Here is a 21210-nt window from a genome sequence, read left to right as displayed (position 1 = left end):
ATTTTCTTATTGTTAAATATTTAGATTGATTTGTATTCTCACTATTATGAATAGTATTGAAAGAATTGTGTTGGAAATTTTTTTAAAAAATTATTGCTTGCGATTAAGTTTCCTCTTGGCTGTAAAAATTCCTCAGATTTTCCTGGCTATGATGACCTTAACAGTTTTGAGGAGTATTCTTCAGGTTGCAATCTTATTTTTAAGTGATAGATAATAATCCTGTTTAGAATTTAACAGGATATCAAATTTACCAATTCTCTTATTATGGACATTCGGATTGTTTCTACTTTTTACCTACTAAAAAAAAATCAATTTTTTTTAAAGTTGTTTCATTATCTTCCTAGGTTTATTACTGCAGAGGATGAATCTGAAGCCAGATTGCTCTTTCTTTACTTCTAATTAACCTGTTGGACTCCTCACTTGTTCATCTTTCTGCCTTCAGGTACGAGGCTAGACATATTTACTCCCTCTCCTTCACTGTACATGAATACAGCAATAAATAAAAATCATGTTCTTCCCAGAATTTAGTTCTTCTTGCTTTGTAAATAGCTAGCTATTTTTGTTTTATTTTACATTTTTTATCATGTTACTTCTGTAATTGTTTACTGTGATTTTTACTCAGATTTTAAGAAAAAATACTACATTTCAATAATTTTAACTTACATGCATTTTCTTCATCTTTAGAATTTTTCTCCTTTTCACCATGTAGTTCTTGCTTCACTTTCATTTGTTATTTTCTCTAACTATTTTTTTCAGGGAGTCAAACTATCAATAATTTATATCCAATATGAAACAGAATTGTCAATTGTTCTTTTTTTTATTTTACTTTAAGTTCTAGGGTACATGTGCACAATGTGCAGGTTTGTTACATATGTATACATGTGCCATGTTGCTGTGCTGCACCGATTAACTCGTCATTTACATTAGGAATATCTCCTCACCATGTTTTGAAACTTGTGATTTTTTTTCTGGTAGTATGCTTTACTTTCTTCCCTTTTCTTTTTTGTATACCTGTGGCATGTTTTGTTTTGTTTTTTAATTTGAGGTTTCCATGAGCTTTGCAAAAACTTTAAATTTTTATACTTACTCCTGAAATTATTGTTTTCTAATTTTTTAATTTTTAATTTTTAAGATTTGTGGCCACATAGTAGGTATTCCTATTTACGGGGTATATGAGATCTTTTGATACAGACATACACTGCATAATAATCACATCAGCGTAAATGGGGTTTTCATCACCTGAAGCACTAATGATTTCTTTGTGTTACAAAATATCCAATTATATTCTTTTAGTGATTTTGAAATGTAAAACAAATTATTGTTGACTTTAGTCACCCTGTTGTGCTATCAAATGCAAGATCTTTTTCATTCTAATAATATTCTTGTACCCATTAACCATTTCCCTTTTCCCCTGACCCCATGATCTTTCCCAGTCTCTGGTAATAATCATTCCACTCTGTCTCCATGAGTTCAATTATTTTAAAGTTTTTAGTTACTATAAATAAATGAGAACATGCAAAGTTTGTCTTTCTGTGCCTGGCTTATTTCACTTAACATAATGCCCTCCAGTTCCATTCATGTTGTTACAAATGACAATATTTTATTATCTCATTCCTTTTCAATGACTGAATATTAAATAGCACTCAATTATGTGCACATACCATACTTTATTTATCCCTTCCTCTGTTGATGGACACTTTGGTTGCTTCCACATCTTGGTTATTGTAAATAGTGCTGCAATATACATGGGAGTGTAGATAAATCTCTAATATCCTGATTTCCTTTATCTTTGGTATATACCTAGGAGTGGGATTGCTGAATTGTATGACAGCTCTATTTTTAGTTTTTTGAAGAACCTCCAAACTCTTCTCCAGAGTGGTTGTGGTAATTTCCATTCCCAACAACAGTGTATGAGAGTTCCCTTTCTCCACATCCTCACCAGCATTTGTTATTGCCTAATATTTGAATAAAAGCCATGTTAACTAGGGTGAGATGATATATCTTATTTTTTGTGAATGCTTTCCCTTAATTTCTCTCAATTGTTTTCATTTGCCTTTCTCTTATGGTCAATGATGTTGAGCACTTTTTCATGCATATCTGCTTGCCATTTGTGTGTCTTCTTTTAAGAAATGCCTATTCAGATCTTTTGCCCCTTTTTAAATCAGAATTTTAGATTTTTGTGCAATAGAGTTGTTTGAGCTCCTTATATATTCTGGTTCTTAATCTATTGTCAGATTGGTAGTTTTCAAATAGTTTTTCCTATTCTGTGGGTTGTCTCTTCACTTTGTTGATGGTTTCCTTTGTTGTGCAGAAGCTTTTCAAGGTGAGGTGATTTTGTTTGTCCATTTTTGCTTTGGTTTCCTGTGCTTGTGGGATATTATTTAAGAAATCTATGCCAAGTCCAATGTCCTGGAGAGCTTCTCCAATGTTTTCTTGTAGTAGTTTCATAGTTTGAGGTCTTAGATTTAAGTCTTTAATCCATTTTGATTTGATTTTTGTGTATGGTGAGAAATAAAAGTCTGGCTTCATTATCCTGCATATGGATATCCAGTTTCCCAGCATTTATTGGAGAGACTGTCTATTCTTACGTGTATGTTCTTGGAACCTTTGTCAACAATGAGTTCACTGTAAATGTATAGATTAGTTTCTGGGTTGTTTGTTCTTTTCTATTGGTCCATGTGTCTGTTTTTATGCTAGTACCATGTTGCTTTGGTTACTATTGCTCTGTAGTATAATTTGATATAAGCTCATGCGATTTTTCCAGTTTTTTTTTTTTTTTCCGTCTTGTTCAAGACAGCTGTGGCTATTCTGGGTCTTTTGTGGTTCCATATAAATTTTAGAATCTTCTTTCTTTTTTTTTTTTTTTTTGATGGATTTTTGCTGTTTTTGCCCAAGCTAGAGTGCAATGGCATTATCTCTGCTCACTGCAACCTCCCCCTCCCGGGTTCAAGAGATTCTCCTGCCTCAGCCTCTCCAGTAGCTGGAATTACAGGCGTTACAGGCACGCGCCACCACGCCCGGCTAAATTTTTCTATTTTTAGTAGAAAAGGGGTTTCACCATGTTAGCCAGGCTGTCTCAAACTCCTGACCTCAGGTGATTCACCCACCTTGGCCTCCCAAAGTGCTGGGATTACTGGCATGAGCCACTACACCTGGCCAAATTTTAGAATTATTTTTTTCCAAATATAAGATCATATCATCTGCAAACAAGTATAATTTGGCTTTTTCCTTTCTTGTGTTGATGCCCTTTATTTCTTTCTCTTGTCTGATTTATCTATCTAGGACTCCAGGACTATGCTGAATAACAGTGGTGAAAGTGGGTATCCTTATTGTGTTCCAGAGGTTGTAGGAAAGACTTTCAGTTTTTCCCCATTCACTATAATACTTGCTGTGGGTCTGTCATAAATGACTTTTATTGTGTTGTGGTAGGTTCCTTCTGGACCCAGATTTTTTTTTGTTTTATTCTTAAGGGTTTTTATCATGAAAGGATGTTGAATAGTCTCAAATGCTTTTCCAGCACCAGTTGAAACGATCAGATCAATGAGACAGAAAATTAATAAGGATATCCAGGACTTGAACTCAGCTCTGGACTAAGTGGATCTAATAGACATCTGCAGAACTCTCTACCACAAAGCAACAGAATATACATTCTTCTTAGCACCACATCGCACTTATTCTAAAACCAACCACATAATTGGAAGTAAAACACTACTCAGCAAATGCAAAAGAATGGCAATCATAACAGTCTCTCAGACCACAGTGCAATCAAATTAGAACTCAGGATTAAGAAACCCCCTCAAAACCACACAACTACATGGAAACCGAACAACTTGCTCCTGAATGACTACTGGGTAAATAACGAAATGAAGGCAGAAATAAAGATATTCTTTGAAACCAATGAGAACAAAAACACAATGTACCAGAATCTCTGGGACATAGTTAAAGCAGTGTGTAGAGGGAAATTTATAGCACTAAATGCCCACAAGAGAAAGCAGGAAAAATCTAAAATCGACATGCTAACATCAAAATTAAAAGAACTAGAGAAACAAGAGCAAACAAATTCAAAAGCTAGCAGAAGACAAGAAATAACTAAGATCAGAGCAAAACTGATGGAGATAGAGACATGAAAAAACTTTCAAAAAATCAGTGAATCCAGGAGCTGATTTTTTGAAAAGATCAACAAAACAGATAGACCACTAGCCAGACTAATAAAGAAGAAAAGAGAGAAGAATCAAATAGAGGCAATAAAAAATGATAAAGGGATATCACATCAATCCCACAGAAATATAAACTACCACCAGAGAATACTATAAACACCTCTACACAAATAAACTAAAAAATATAGAAGAAAGGGATAAATTCCTGGATGCGTACACCCTCCCAAGACTAAACCAGGAAGAAGTCGAATCCCTGAATAGACCAATAACAGGTTCTGAATTTGAGGCTGTAATTAACAGACTACCAACCAAAAAAAGTCCAGGACCAGATGGACTCACAGCCGAATTCTACCAGAGTTACAAAGAGGAGAGGATACCATTCCTTCTGAAACTATTCCAAACAATAGAAAAAGAGGGAATCCTCCCTAATTCATTTTATGGGCCAGCATCATCCTGATACCAAAACCTGGCAGAGACACAACAAAAAAAGAAAATTTCAGGCCAATATCCCTGATGAACATCAATATGAAAATCCTCAATAAAATACTGGCAAACCAAATCCAGCAGCACATCAAAAAGCTTATCCACCACAATCAAGTCGGTGTCATCCCTGGGATGCAAGGCTGATTCAACATATGCAAATCAATAAATGTAATCCATCACATAAGCAGAACCAATGACAAAAACCACATGATTATCTCAATAGATGCAGAAAAGGTCTTTGACAAAATTCAACAGCCCTTCATGCTAAAAACTCAATATACTAGGCATTGATGGAATGTATCTCAATATAATAAGAGTTATTTAGGACAAACCCACAGCCAATTTCATACTGAATAGGCAAAAACTGGAAGCATTCCGTTTGAAAACCAGCATAAGACAAGGATGCCCTCTCTCACCACTCCTATTCAACATAGTATTGGAAGTTGCCAAGGAAATCAGGCAAGAGAAAGAAATAAAGGGTATTCAAGTAGGAAAAGGGAAGTCAAATTGTCTCTATTTGCAGATGACATGATTGTATATCTAGAAAACCCCATTGTCTCAGCCCAAAATCTCCTTAAGCTGATAAGCACCTTCAGCAAAGTCTCAGGATACAAAATCAATGTGCAAAAATCACAAGCATTCCTATACACCGATAATAGAGAGCCAAATCATGAGTGAGCTCCCATTCAAAATTGCTGCAAAGAAAATAAAATACCTAGGAATACAACTTAAAAGGGAAGTGAAGGACCTCTTTACGGAGAACTGTAAATCACTGCTCAGGGAAATAAGAGAGAACAGAAACAAATGGAAAAACATTCCATGCTCATGGATTGGAAGAATCAATATCGTCAAAATGGCCATACTGCCCAAAGTAATTTATAGATTCAATGCTATCCTGATCAAGCTACCATCAAGTTTCTTTAGAAAATTGGGAAAAAACTACTTTAAATTTCATATGGAATGAAAAAAGATCCTGTATTTCCAAGACAATCCTTAGCAAAAAGAACAAAGCTGGAGGCATCACGCTACCTGACTTCAAACTATAGTACAAGGACACAGTAACCAAACAGCATGGTACTGGTACCAAAAACAGATATATAGACCAATGGAATAGAACAGAGGCCTCAGAAATAACACCACACAGCTACAACCACCTGATCTTTGACAAACCTGACAAAAACAAGCAATGGGGAAAGGATTCCCTATTTAATAAATGGTGTTGGGAAAACTGGGTAGCCATATGCAGAAAGCTGAAACTGGACCCCTTCCTTACATCTTATACAAAAATTAACTCAATATGGATTAAAGACTTAAATGTAAGACCTACAACCATGAAAACTCTAGAATAAAACCTAGGCAATACCATTCAGGACATAGGCATGTGCAAAGACTTCATTACTAAAACACCGAAAGCAATGTCAATGAAAGTCAAAATAGACACTATTCACAGTAGCAAAATAGGCACTATTCACAATAGCAAAGAGTTGGAACCAACCCAACTGCCCATCAGTGATAGACTGGATAAAGAAAATGTGGCACATATACACCATGGAATACTAGCAGCCATAAAAAGGAATGAGTTCATGTCCTTTGCAGGGACATGGATGAAGCTGGAAACCATCATTCTCAGCAAACTAACACAAGAACAGAAAACCAAACACTGCATGTTATCACTCATAAGTGGAAGTTAAACAATGAGAACACATGGACACAGGGAAGGGAACATCACACACCTGGGCCTGTCAGGGGGTGGGGGTTTAGGGGAGGGATAGCGTTAGGAGAAATACCTAATGTAGATGACGGGCTGATGGGTGCAGCAAACCACCATGGCGTGTGTATACCTATCTGACAAACCTGCTTGTTCTGCACACGTACCCCAGAACTTAAAGTATAATAAAAAAAAAAGTGCTAAATGAAAAGAAAAAAAAGATCATACGGTTTTTGTCTTTCATTCTGTTGATATAATGTATCATTGTGATTGATTTGCATATGTTGAACTAGCCTTGTATTACTGGGCTAAATCCTAGTTGGTCATGATGAATGACTTTTTCAATGTGTTGTTGAATTCAGCTTACTAGCATCTTGTCAAGGATTTTTGCATCAATGTTCACCAGAGATATTGGCCTGTAGTTTTCTTTTTTTTAATGTGTCTTTTTCTGGTGTTAGTATCAGGGTAATACTTGCCTCATATAGTGAATTTGGAAGTATTTCCTCCTCCTCTATTTTTCAGAATAGTTTGAGTAGAATTGGTGTTACTTCTTTAAATATTTGGTAAAATTCAGCAGTGAAGCCGTCAGGTCCCTCGCTTTTCTTTGCTGGGAGATTTTTTTATTACAGCTTCAATCACATTACTTGTTATTGATCTGTTCACTTTTTGGGTTTTTTTCCATGTTTCAATCTTGGTAGGTTGTATGTGTTTAGGAATTTATCCATTTCTTACAGAGTCTTCAATTTATTGGCACATAGTATATGTACTGTCTGTGTCTTGAAAACGTTGTAGTTATTATTTTTGATGAGTTGATCTTTTAGCCTTTCTATTCAATATATGAGTAGTTTGCACACCACAATTACAATGTTATAATGTAATGTGTTTTTCTTTATATTTACTATTACCAGTGAGTTTTGTGCCTTGACATTATTTCTTATTGCTCATTAGCAACCTTTTCTTTCATACTGAAGAATTCATTTTAGCATTGCTTTGTAGGACTTTTCTTTTTTTCTGGGAAACTCTTTCTCCTTCAAGTTTGAAGGGTATTTTTCCTGGATATGCTATTTTAGGAGGCTTATTTTTTCTTTTAGTATTTTAAATATGTCATACCACTGTCTCCCGGCCTGTAAGGCATTCACTGAAAAGTCTGCTGCCAGATACATTAGAGCTCCATTTATGTCATTTGTTTTTTCTCCCTTGCTGCTCTCAGGATCCTCTCTTTATCCTTGACCTTTGTGAGTTTGACTATTAAATGTCTTGAGGTATTCTTATTTGGGTTAAATCTGCCCTGTGTTTTATAGCCTTCTTGTACTCAAGCAATGATATGTTTCTCTAGGTTTGGGAAGTTTACTGATATTATCTCTTCAAATAAACTTTCTACCTCTATCTCTCTCTCTCTACCTCCTCTTTAAGGGTAAAAATCTTAGATTTGCCTTTTGAGGCTATATTCTAGATCTTGTAGGCATGCTTCATTCTTTTTTCTTTTGTCTTGTCGGACTGTATTTTTAAAAGCCTCTCTTCGAGCTAATTCTTTCTTTTGCTTGATCAATTCTGTTACTAAGACACTCTGATGCATTCTTCAGTTTCTTAAATGCATTTTTCAGCTCCAGAATTTCTGCTTGGTTCTTTTTAATTATTTCAATCTCTTTGTTAAATTTATCTGATATGATTCTGAATTCCTTGTCTCTTTTATCTTGAATTTTGTTGCGTTTCCTCAAAACAGCTATTATGATCTTCTGTCTGAAATGTCACATAAGTCCACCTCTGCATGATTGGTCACTGGTGCCTTACTGAGTTGATTTCATGAGGTCGTGTTTTCCTGGATGGTCTTGATGCTTTGATATTTGTCAGTGTTTATGCATTGTAGAGTTAGGTATTTATGTAAGTCTTCACAGTCTGGGCTTGTTTGTATGATTTTGTTTTGGGAAGGCTTTCCAGGTATTTGAAGGAACTTGGGTGTTGTGATCTAAGTTCTGGTCACTTTAGTCATATCTGCATTAGGGTGCACCAAAGAAGAATAATGCTATGGCTCTTGCAGACTCATAGAGGCACTGCCTTGGTGGTCTTAAACAAGATCCAGAAGAATTATCTGGATTACCAAGCAGACTCTTGTTCTATTCCCTTGCTTTCTCCCAAACAAATGAGGTCTCTCTCTCTCTCTGTGCTAAGCTGCCTGGGGCTGGGAGAGGTGGTGGAGGTGATTGACATGAGCAACACTGTCACGAGTGGGACTGTGCTGGGCCAAAACTTAAGCCAGTACAGCATTCAGTCTCATCCAAGGCCCACTGTAACCACTGCATGGCTTCGGTCTGTTTTCACTCAAGACCCTAGGGCTCTACAATCAGCAGGTAGTGAAGCTAGCCAGGCTTGTATTTTTCCCTTTCAGGAAGCCACTTCCCAGACAGGCCCAGAGATATCATCTGGGAGTCAGGGCCTAGAGTAAAAAAAAAAAAAATTTGGGAGTCTGCCTGATGCTCTATTCCATTGTGGCTGAACTGGCACCCAAGCCACACGACAGAGTCCTTCATGTTCTTCCCTCTCCTTTCCACAACCAGAAGAGTATCTCTCTATGGCCACCACCACCCCAGGTCCACTGTGAGTACTGCCTGGCTACTGCTGGTGTTCGCTCAAGGCCAAAGGGCTCTTCAGTGGGCTGTGATAAATGCTAGCTTGCCTGGGACTCTCTCTTCCGGGAAGTGGAATCTCCTGTGGCCGAAGGGAGGTCTAGAAATACTGCTCAAGAGCCACGGCTTAGAATTGGGGATACCAAGAGCCTGTCCGGTGCTCTACCCCACTGTGGCTGAGCTGGTACCTAAGCTGCAAGACAAAGTTCCCTTCGCTCTTCTCTCTCTTTTTCTCTAGCAGAAGTCTGTCCCCTTTGTTACCCCAGTTGGGAATATGCTGGTTCACACCTGAAATAAGCATGTCTCTGAGTCTCACCCAAGGCCCATGGAAAGTACTACATGGGTACCACTGCTGATTATTCAGAGCCCAAGGGCTCCTTTAGTCAGCAGGTAATGAATCTTGCCAGGACTGTGTCTTTCTTTTCAAGGCGGTGGATTCCCTTCTGGCCCAGGGTGTGTCTAGAAATGCTATTTGGAAGATATAGCCTGGGGGATCTAAAGGCTCTGTCTGGTGCCCTATCCACAATGGAGTATAGCACCAGGTAGACTGTGGCTGAGCTGGCATTCAAGTTGCAAGACAAAGTCTTCTTTACTCTTCCCTGTCATCTATTCAAGTGGAAAGAAGGAGTCTCTTTAGGATTTGTGAGCTGTGTTGCCTGGGTTTGAGGGAGGGGTGGTATAAGCACTCTCTTGGATGCTCTGGTTGATGTCTTACTAGGTTGCATGTCTCCCAAGTCCATTGGCCGTGAGCTCAACACAGCACTAGGACCTGCTCAGGAATTTCAGTCCTTGTGCCCTAGACTTCTTTTCAAGTTTATTTAGGGCCCCAGAGCACTTTAGACTGTGGTGGCAAAGCTTGGCAGAACTCAGGTTCTGGCTACTAGGATGGGCAATTCCCCCTGGCCAGGGCTGGTCTAAATGCTCCATCTGTGTGTGTCAGCTGAGCTCTTCCTTGTTTTGCTTTCCACTGTGACAGGGCAGCACTGCGTTCCAATGCAAAGAACCATACTTATTTAGCCGTTACTCCCCCAAGTGCACAGATTCTCTCTCTGCGCCATGTGGCAGCTGCCAAGGGATGAGGAAGGAGTGGTGTCAGAAACTGAAGGCTTTCTTTCCTATCCTTTTCAGTGCCTCTTTCAGTGATATGAAGTTAAAACCAGGCACTGTGATTGCTCACCTGATTTTTGTTCTTATGAAGGTGCTTTACTGTGTGGATAATTTTTCAATTTGTTGTTCCTCTGGGGAGGATGATCAGTGATGGCTTCTATTTGGCTATCTTGTGTGACCTTTTCTTTTTCTTTGTGTTTTAATAAAATAATTGTCATGTACAAATCTATAGATAACATAAATATGTTATAAAGCATAATGCATAATTCTAGCACTCATGCTATGCTGGTCTACAACTAAAGCATTGTCAGTGCTATAATCCCAATGTATTTCTCTGTGTTTCCTTACTTTATTCTATCCATATCTCTTTCCAGCAGGAGCCAGTCTCACTCTGTTCTCATCATCTCTTTATATTTTAAAATAATTCTTAAAAATTATACATATACGTATATAGATTCCTATTCATAATGGCTTGTTGCTTAATTTCATTTAATTTTAAAATTTATAAAACCTCTTTTATAAGGTATCAAGCTGCTTATAGATTTCCGGGACCTGTATTTTCCCCCAACCATCTACTACAAAATTCTAAAATTTTTCAAGTTACAGGTAGCTCTAGTTTATTATTGTCATTGCCTAACCATAACTCCTTGTATAATATACTATTTGTGTTTATCCTTATCCCTGACAATGTGCAATTGTGTTGCTTCCAGTTTTTGTTTTTAAGACTAGGGCCATAATGAACATTTTGTATATGTGTTCTGGTACACTTTCACGTGTTTCTCTGGAGTTTCACCAAGGAGTATAATTTCTATGTCATACTTAATATGAATATTCATCTTTAAAATGTAATACTAACTTGTTTTTATTTCAGTTATATGGACTTGTACTCCCACCCTCAGTTTATAAAAATGTAACCTAATCTACAACCTATTTTGATGTTTCCAGAAGTTGTAATTTTTGCCAATTTAATTGGTTTAAAATTATATATCATTGTGGTCGTAGTTTACATATGTCTTATTGCAATTTTTGTATCTTTTTTATGTTTGTATATAATTTTTATGTACTAATCTGTAAAAAATCTATTCATGTTTTAGCATATATTTTTCTGTTGGATTGTCTTCTTATTCATATGTAGAAGTTTCTTTATTTGAGAATCTTATCAAGATCTATTACTTGATAAACTCACTCATTTTTTATTCACTTAGAATTCTATCTTTAGTTCTCTCTTGTTCGTAAAAGATTATTTGGTAGGTATGCAATTGCATTTGGCAGTCATTTGCTTTAAACATCATGAGCCTGTTAACTCACTGTCATCTGGCTTCCATTGTTCCTTTTGGGTCTGCTGTCTACCTAAATGGCTTCCTTTTAAGCTATTATTTCTCTTTACCTGCTTTTAAGACCTTCTTTCCATTTTTATTGTGATTTTATCATGATATAAATAAATGTTTTTATTTTTAAAATTTTAACATGTTAGGAGTGTGTGTGTGTGTGTGTGTGTGTGTGTGTGTGTGTTTGTATCTGATGTTTAAGCCATTGATGGTTTTGGATTTCACAATTATGTTTCATTTAAAAAGTAACCTTGTTACTTAGTTGTTACTTGTATATTTTTGTTTCTGTCCTTTATTTTTCTAAATGTTTCATGGATTGCTAATGTATAGTTTATATCTCAAAGTTACGGTATCTTCAGATTCAAGAATCTGTATCTGTTTTTTCTTGTTTGTTTGTTTTGGCTGATTCTGACTTATGATGTTCTGTCTGGTTGTGTGTTTTAGATCTTGATTGGATATCATAGTTCGATCTTAATCTATGGAACTCCCGTGAGCCTAAATTCAGGATTTCCAGATGTCTTTTCTCCAGGGATAGTTTGTTTCTGCTTCTGCCTCTTCTTTTGCCAGGAGTCAGAAACTCACATGTGGAAGGTCTGGGCTCCACAAGGGGTCACTAGGCTCAATCCTTCATCTTTTATCTGGCTCAAGGTTCAGGATCCTGGTAATGAGCTGCTATAGGCCATTGTCCTCAGCATAAACTGGCTCCTGAAATTTCTCTTTCTCACCATTTCTGACAAAATCCCCCTACTCTTGGAAGGGTTGAATAGAATTATGAACCCAGATATAAATTAATAAAATTTTAAAATATATCATATACACACACACACACACACACAGACACACACACATTATATATTGTATGTGGGTTGAGTGGGGAGTGAGGGAAGGTTCTCAGTGCACCTGTTTGGTCATACTGACAAAGATGAAAGTATTGCAAATTTCTTGTATGTTTCAACTTCTCCATTTCCTCTGACTTTCCTTGAGAAGTATCTCAAATTAATCTTGCTCAACACTTTAATTTTCTGTAGTGCCTCTTTTGTCCTTATTTATTCTCGTACATATTTTACTTCTTCCCTTTTATTTTTAAATTTATTACAAGTTGGCTGTATCATTTTCATCAACTTTTTATAGCTCTTTCTCATCTCAGACTGTGACTTTATCAATTCATTGTTCATTTCTCCTTTCTTACAGATCATGTTTTCTTAAATTGTATTGATAACACAAAACTCAAGGCACTGTGAATTTTATGTCTGTTTTTTGCAATATTTTCTCAAAAGTATGTTAATTCTGGATACTATTTTCCTCTTACACTGCAGATATTCTTATAGTTATCTATTTTTATTAGTCATCCTTGAAATAAGAGCTGCTTTCTATTAAAGCATAATATTTATTGAGAAAGAGAGAGAGAGGATGATGGAAGGATGTAAGGTGGCGGACAAAATAAACTCTGTAAGCTACTGAGGCAGCTGGTTTCAGTCCACTTGGATTTTTGGTTCATATAGCTCCTGAAACTTCAAATGTACATGAAAGGGCTCAAAGATGGGAAAAGGCATCTCCATGCAGTCCTTCATGACACTCAGAAGGTTTTCTCGTGAGCAGCATTGCTCTTAATGTAAACTGTGGACTAACGTTTTCTTATTGGTGTTTGTAGGTCTTAAGTTAGTGGAAATACATATCAGACTCTATCAGTGACCTATTTTTTATTTCAGTTTTTTAATGATATATGTTTCCTTTTCATTTTCAGTCCTCATAGGTATTTTATTGAAAGCTCAGGGAGACCAAGTCATGGAATGCTAATCAGATACCATCCTATTCCACAAGTTAGCCTCCAGATTTTATAAGATACACTTCATCTGCACTCACATGTCGTAATTTATTCATTATTTGCCAAAAAGAAGAAAAATCAGTCTTATTTCCACCCTTCAGTGATTGCTTTTCTGTGATGTCTGCTCGTTCTCACAACTTTAGCTGAATAAGACATGCACCTTGTGCAAAATGTATTTGTGTTGTACTGAAAAGATCTTGAAACTGGGAGTAAAAACACATAAATTACAGCCATGTCAATAATCAGGGTATGTAATCTTGGACAAGACACTTCAACTTTACAGCTACTAACTTTTTTTTCTTATTTCTTAAATGAGAAAAACATTTGCTGTTTCTGCTTCAAATGAGTGTAATTAAGTGCATGTAGACGTCACTGGTGAAGAGCATCTGGTATTGCATTTCAAGCAAATAAGGTAAGATGTGGTAGAGTGAAAGTAAGAAATAGCACAAGAACATGGCAGAGAATGTGGAGGAAAGAAAAGAAGGAGCATCACAGCAGGAGCAACTTCTTGCTGTTTTAGTAGAACAGTGGTTTCAAAATGTGGTTCCTACAAACAGCAGCAGACCAGCACTGGAGAACATGTTAGAAATGCAAATTCTTGGGCTCTACCCTAGACCAAGTGAATCAGGAACTCAGGGTGAGGCCCAGCTATTTGTGCTTTAACAAGCCTATGAGGTAATTTCCCAATACTCGTTACATTGTGATAATCATTGGTGCAGAGAAATCCCTGAGGATATTTACTCACCTCCCTTCATCTGGAAAGTGAAGACTATTTTATACAACATTGAATACCAAGCACCTAACTTCTTGGTAAACAGCAGGTTTCAAAGCATTTTTAAAAATTAATTTATCAATTAGATTTGGGGCAAAAGTCATATTATCTAACTTTAACTGAACTGTTGATGCTTCTTTTAATTCTGCATATCATTTGTTAACTTCCTATTGTTTCAAACGTTTTCACACAATTCAATCGCCAACTCACACCTTCGTTCTTAGAAGACTTTGGTTTGTATTTTTCTTAGTATATCAAGGAATTCCAGTCAACTTTTCTCTTCTTACTTTGGTAATGCTTGTATTATTTTCAAATATGATTATATTTCTTTTATAATTATATATATTATTAATATATTTCTGTTATTTTTCCAAGCACCTTGATTTTTATCTAAATGTGCTCATTTATTTATTACAAAAAGTGCTCACGTCTGTCTTGATAAATTGATAAGAGGAATTAATTATTGCTACCTTCATGAAAAGGGGGGTTACACTAACTGTATTCCACACAAATTTTTAACATTTTATTATAAAAAATATACATTTATAATATAAAAGTATCTGCCTATTCTAGGTCATTCATGTAATTGGAACCATACAGTATTTGCTCTTTTGTGCTTTTTTCACTTAGCATAATGTTTTCAGGGTTCATCCATGTTGTAACGTATATCAGAACTTCTTTCACTTTATCACTTAAACCCAGGAGGCAGAGGTAGCAGTGAGCCGAGATCGCACCACTGCACTCCAGCCTGGGCAACACAGTGAGACTCAATCTCAACAACAACAACAACAACAACACTTTATTCCCTTGTATAGCTGAATACCATTTGATCATATTTATGAACCATTATTTTGTTTATCATCTGTTCACTTAGATCATTTGCACGTTTTGTCTATTGTGAATAATGCTTCAATATACATTTTTGTACAAATATGTGTTCAAATCCTCTATTTATTCATTTATCTATTTATTTATTATGGCAAGAACACTTAACATGAGCTCTATCCTCAACGAAATTTTAAATGCACAATACAGTATTGTTAACTACAGGCACAATGTTGCAAAACAAATCTTTAGAAAGTATTTATCTTGCTTGGGCTTCCTTTTTCAATTCTTTTGGGTATATGTTGAAGAGCACAATCTTACTGGGTCGTATTGTAATTGTAAGTTTAGCTTTCTGAGGAACTGCCAAACTGTTGTTCATAGTAGCTGTACCATATTACATTCCCACCAGCAATGAACGGGGTTCCAGTTTTTCCATATCCTTTTTAGCATTAGTTATTTTCTGTTTTTTAAATTCTTTTTTTTTTAATTATTATTATTTTACTTCAGGTTTTATGGTACATGTGCGCAATGTGCAGGTTAGTTACATATGTATATATGTGCCACGCTGGTGCGCTGCACCCACCAACTCGTCATCTAGCATTAGGTATATCTCCCAATGCCATCCCTCCCCCCTCCCCCCACCCCACAACAGTCCCCAAAGTGTGATGTTCCCCTTCCTGTGTCCATGTGTTCTCATTGTTCAACTCCCACCCGTGAGTGAGAATATGCGGTGTTTGGTTTTTTGTTCCTGCGATAGTTTACTGAGAATGATGACTTCCAGTTTCATCCATGTCCCTACAAAGGACATGAACTCATCATTTTTTATGGCTGCATAGTATTCCATGGTGTATATGTGCCACATTTTCTTAATCCAGTCTATCATTGTTGGACATTTGGCTTGGTTCCAAGTCTTTGCTATTGTGAATGATGCCGCAGTAAACATACGTGTGCATGTGTCTTTATAGCAGCATGATTTATAGTCCTTTGGGTATATACCCAGTAATGGGATGGCTGGGTCAAATGGAATTTCTAGTTCTAGATCCCTGAGGAATCGTCACACTGACTTCCACAAGGGTTGAACTAGTTTACAGTCCCACCAACAGTGTAAAAGTGTTCCTATTTCTCCACATCCTCTCCAGCACCTGTTGTTTCCTGACTTTTTAATGATCGCCATTCTAACTGGTGTGAGATGGTATCTCATTGTGGTTTTGATTTGCATTTCTCTGATGGCCAGTGATGGTGAGCATTTTTTCATGTGTTTTTTGGCTGCATAAATGTCTTCTTTTGAGAAGTGTCTGTTCATGTCCTTCGCCCACTTTTTGATGGGGTTGTTTGTTTTTTTCTTGTAAATTTGTTGGAGTTCATTGTAGATTCTGGATACTAGCCCTTTGTCAGATGAGTAGGTTGCGAAAATTTTCTCCCATTTTGTAGGTTGCCTGTTCACTCTGATGGTAGTTTCCTTTTTTGTGCAGAAGCTCTTTAGTTTAATTAGATCCCATTTGTCAATTTTGGCTTTTGTTGCCATTGCTTTTGGTGTTTTAGTCATGAAGTCCTTGCCCATGCCTATGTCCTGAATGGTAATGCCTAGGTTTTCTTCTAGGGTTTTTATGGTTTTAGGTCTAACGTTTAAGTCTTTAATCCATCTTGAATTGATTTTTGTATAAGGTGTAAGGAAAGGATCCAGTTTCAGCTTTCTACATATGGCTAGCCAGTTTTCCCAGCACCATTTATTAAATAGGGAATCCTTTCCCCATTGCTTGTTTTTGTCAGGTTTGATAAGATCAGATAGTTGTAGATATGTGGCGTTATTTCTGACGGCTCTGTTCTGTTCCATTGATCTATATCTCTGTTTTGGTACCAGTACCATGCTGTTTTGGTTACTGTAGCCTTGTAGTATAGTTTGAAGTCAGGTAGCGTGATGCCTCCAGCTTTGTTCTTTTGGCTTAGGATTGACTTGGCAATGTGGGCTCTTTTTTGGTTCCATATGAACTTTAAATTAGTGTTTTCCAATTCTGTGAAGAAAGTCATTGGTAGCTTGATGGGGATGGCATTGAATCTGTAAATTACCTTGGGAAGGATGGCCATTTTCACGACATTGATTCTTCCTACCCATGAGTATGGAATGTTCTTCCATTTGTTTGTATCCTCTTTTATTTCCTTGAGCAGTGGTTTGTAGTTCTCCTTGAAGAGGTCCTTCACATCCCTTGTAAGTTGGATTCCTAGGTATTTTATTCTCTTTGAAGCAATTGTGAATGGGAGTTCACTCATGATTTGGCTCTCTGTTTGTCTGTTATTGGTGTATAAGAATGCTTGTGATTTTTGTACATTGATTTTGTATCCTGAGACTTTGCTGAAGTTGCTTATCAGCTTAAGGAGATTTTGGGCTGAGACAATGGGGTTTTCTAGATATACAATCATGTTGTCTGCAAACAGGGACAATTTGACTTCCTCTTTTCCTAATTGAATACCCATTATTTCCTTCTCCTGCCTAATTGCCCTGGCCAGAACTTCCAACACTATGTTGAATAGAAGTGGTGAGAGAGGGCATCCCTGTCTTGTGCCAGTTTTCAAAGGGAATGCTTCCAGTCTTTGCCCATTCAGTATGATATTGGCTGTGGGTTTGTCATAGATAGCTCTTATTATTTTGAGATACGTCCCATCAATACCTAATTTATAGAGAGTTTTTAGCATGAAGGGTTGTTGAATTTTGTCAAAGGCCTTTTCTGCATCTATTGAGATAATCATGTGGTTTTTGTCTTTGGTTCTGTTTATATGCTGGATTACATTTATTGATTTGCGTATATTGAACCAGCCTTGCATCCCAGGGATGAAGCCCACTTGACCATGGTGGATAAGCTTTTTGATGTGCTGCTGGATTCTGTTTGCCAGTGTTTTATTGAGGATTTTTGCATAAATGTTCATCAAGGATATTGGTCTAAAATTCTATTTTTTGGTTGTGTCTCTGCCTGGCTTTGGTATCAGGATGATGCTGGCCTCATAAAATGAGTTAGGGAGGATTACCTCTTTTTCTATTGATTGGAATAGTTTCAGAAGGAATGGTACCAGTTCCTCCTTGTACCTCTGGTAGAATTCGGCTGTGAACCCATCTATCCTCAAAGATGTAAAGTAGTAGGCCAGGCGCGGTGGCTCATGCCTGTAATCCCAGCACTTAAGGAGGCTGAGGCAGGTGGATCACGAGGTCAGGAGTTCGAGACCAGCCTGGCCAACATAGTAAAACCCCATCTCTACTAAAAATACAAAAATTAGCCGGGCGTGGTGGCACGCGCCTATAATCCCAGCTACTCAAGAGGTTGAGGCAGGAGAATCGCTTGAACCCGGGAGACGGAGGTTGCAGTGAGCCGAGACCATGCCATTTCACTCCAGCCTGGCTGACAGAGTGAGACTCCATCTCAAAAAAAAAAAAAAAAAAAAAAAACAATGAAACTCTGTGTCAAAAAAAAAAAAAGAAAAAAAGACTGTAGGAAATAAAAAGATGTAAAGTGGTACATCATTGTGAAGTGTAAATAATTTGATTTGTACTTCCTTAATAGCTAATGATGTTGAGTATCTTTTAATTATTAACCATTTGTATATCTTCTTTCTTTATTTTTTTTTGAGACAGAGTCTTGCTCTTTTGCCCAGGCTGGAGTGCAGTGGCGCTATCTCAACTCCCTGCAAGCTCTGCCTCCCGGGTTCACGCCATTCTCCTGCCTCAGCCTCCCGAGTAGCTGGGACTACAGGCACCTGCCACCACACCCGGCTAATTTTTTGTATTTTTAGTAGAGATGGGGTTTCACCATGTTAGGATGGTCTCGATCTACTGACCTCATGATCTGCCTGCCTTGGCCTCCCAAAGTGCTGGGATTACAGGCGTGAGCCACCGTGCCTGGCCTGTATATCTTCTTTGAAGATATTTATATTAAAGTTATTTGCCCATTTTTTGATTGGGCTGTTGGTCTTTTGTTGTTGAGTTGTAGTAATTCTTATATATTAGGAATATTAAATCTTTATCAGATATATGATTTACAAATATATTCTTCCATTCCATAGGTTGTCTTTTCACTTTTTTGATAATGTTCTTTGACGCACAAGAGTTCTTAATTTTGATTTTCCCTTATGATTTCTTCCTTAGCCCATTGGTTTGTTTAAGTGGGTTTTCTTTTTGTTGTTTGTTTGTTTGTTTTAATTTTGACAGACAGTTACTGGGGCTGAGGTTATTTGAAGCATTATTCTGTCATATCCCTGATGCATGAGCTGAAAAAAATGCGAAAGCCAGAACAGTAGCTAGGGATCTTTATCTGTTTGTAATCTCTGCAAATAATCTCTCCAGCATGGCAGCTTCAGGTTAGCCAGACTTGTTTGGAGCCTCAGGGCTCCAAAAGCAAATAATAAGAGATAGTTATGAGGAAACTATATATAATGAGAGGTACCTATGAGGAAACTATACCCTTTTGATATTCTAGCTTCAGCGGTCATATTGCATCGTTTCTTCACTCTATTGGTCAAAGAGTAACAGGCTGTAACCAAATTCAAGGAAAGGGAGCAGAGTCTCCACATCTTAGTGGGAAGATTGTCATTGTCCTACTTAAGATGATATAAATAACCACAAAAAATGGAATATTTTTGTGGTTATTTATATCAATGTACTTTGACACAGTGTGGAAACAGTAATACCATTCTGAATTACAAATCCGAAGAGTTTATGTAATGGTAGAATTTTTGATGTGTACAATAGTAAATGTGTGGTGCTTGAATAATATAACCAATAGTTTCTGGTGCATTATTAATCCTCTTTCCATGACTGTCTACATTCTTGTATTCGAATTAATTATATTTACGTTTGCTAGATTGCAAGAATCACAAAATGGCTCTAGTATTGTCACTCCTATAAATATAAACAGAGTGATTACTTTTAGAGTCCTCATCTACAATGTTATTTTCTTCAATCAGATTTTCTGGGGACAGATGTAGCTACACACGGTTAAACAGAATTGACAATGAGACAAAGAAACTCAAATATATAATTGTATTTATTTATGTAGTAATTTATATTTTACCTGGTTTTATAGAACTCATTCAGGCCTTTCTTCACAGAGTGTTTACTGAGTATAAGTGTGGATACTGAGCAATAAATAGAGAAAGGAACAGACATAGAAACACAAAAATGTCACATAAAATGTAGAATCATATATCCTATATATGGATGTATACTCTTTCTCATTACAAGAAAATAACTTGAATTATCAAAAAGATATGAATTTTGAGTAATATAACAGCATTATCTTTTTCACGTATGAAATACAAACAATGTAAAAAGCACCACTATTTTTGTGCACTCATTTCTGAACGTGTGCAAGTTGGAATAAGGCGTAGACTGGCTGGACTGATTTACATTGGGAAGGACACAGTAACTATAAAAGAAATGACCTTAAGGGGAGAAGGGAGTGATGAGGGAAAGCAAAGTCTGTGTGTTGGACTTGAAATTGAGGGATCATTTGAGAAAGAGATGAAGTGCTTTCTAGGGCAGGTGATACTCGAGCTCTAATGAGGTAAACTTTGGGGAGATAGATGAGTAAAAAGAGAAGTTAGGAAGTATTGGCCCGTGTATGAATGAAATGAAACTCTGGGGAGGATGAATGAAACTCTGGAGAGGACTTTCATTTAAACTCCAATTAAAATTTAAATAGCTGTTCAATCATTTTTGAATATTAGACTGTCATTTCTTTTAAATTGAATGTCAAGTTGAGACAGGTTAGTAGATTAAAGACATCATTTCTTTCTTTTCTGATCAATGAAAATATTTATAAAAGAGAACAAACAATTTGTAAAAATCTAGTAGAAAGAGCACTTTGTTGGGAATTACAAGATATGAGTTCTAGCACGGGTTCAGAAGGAACAATTTTTTTTTCTACCTCTAACCTGCTAAGATTCCATTTTATTTTAGTTGTAAAACAAAAATAAAAGCATATAAAATTATCTATCATCAGGTTGGCCTGATGCTCTTACCACACCCAAACTCAAATTGTTCACAAGGGAATACTGGGTGAGGAAATGTGGAAGATACTTCTAAATAGTAGTGGGTCTTGATTTCAGCAAGTTTCTGGGAATGTAGAACAAAACTTTAAAAGCTCTTGTCTTTTTGTCATGAACACCTCTACAAGTGAACTCATTTTCCAGGCAAATTACCTGGTCTCTTTGGCAATTCATCTTCTCTCAACTGATAAGGCAGACTGAATGCATGCTGTCCTTGAAGTTATCTCAGAGACCAGTTCTACTGGATTTCAACTTGATGGATTTTAGCTCAATAGACAGTTTGAGAGATCTGGGAAGTGTACAAGGCAATTATCTCCAGATATTGAAAATTACAAGTCTTATTTGGCA

The sequence above is a fragment of the Pongo abelii genome, chromosome 6 (genome assembly GCF_028885655.2).
Source record: "Pongo abelii isolate AG06213 chromosome 6, NHGRI_mPonAbe1-v2.0_pri, whole genome shotgun sequence".
Taxonomy (NCBI): Eukaryota; Metazoa; Chordata; class Mammalia; order Primates; family Hominidae; genus Pongo; species Pongo abelii.
Note: the sequence above shows the minus strand (reverse complement) of the source record.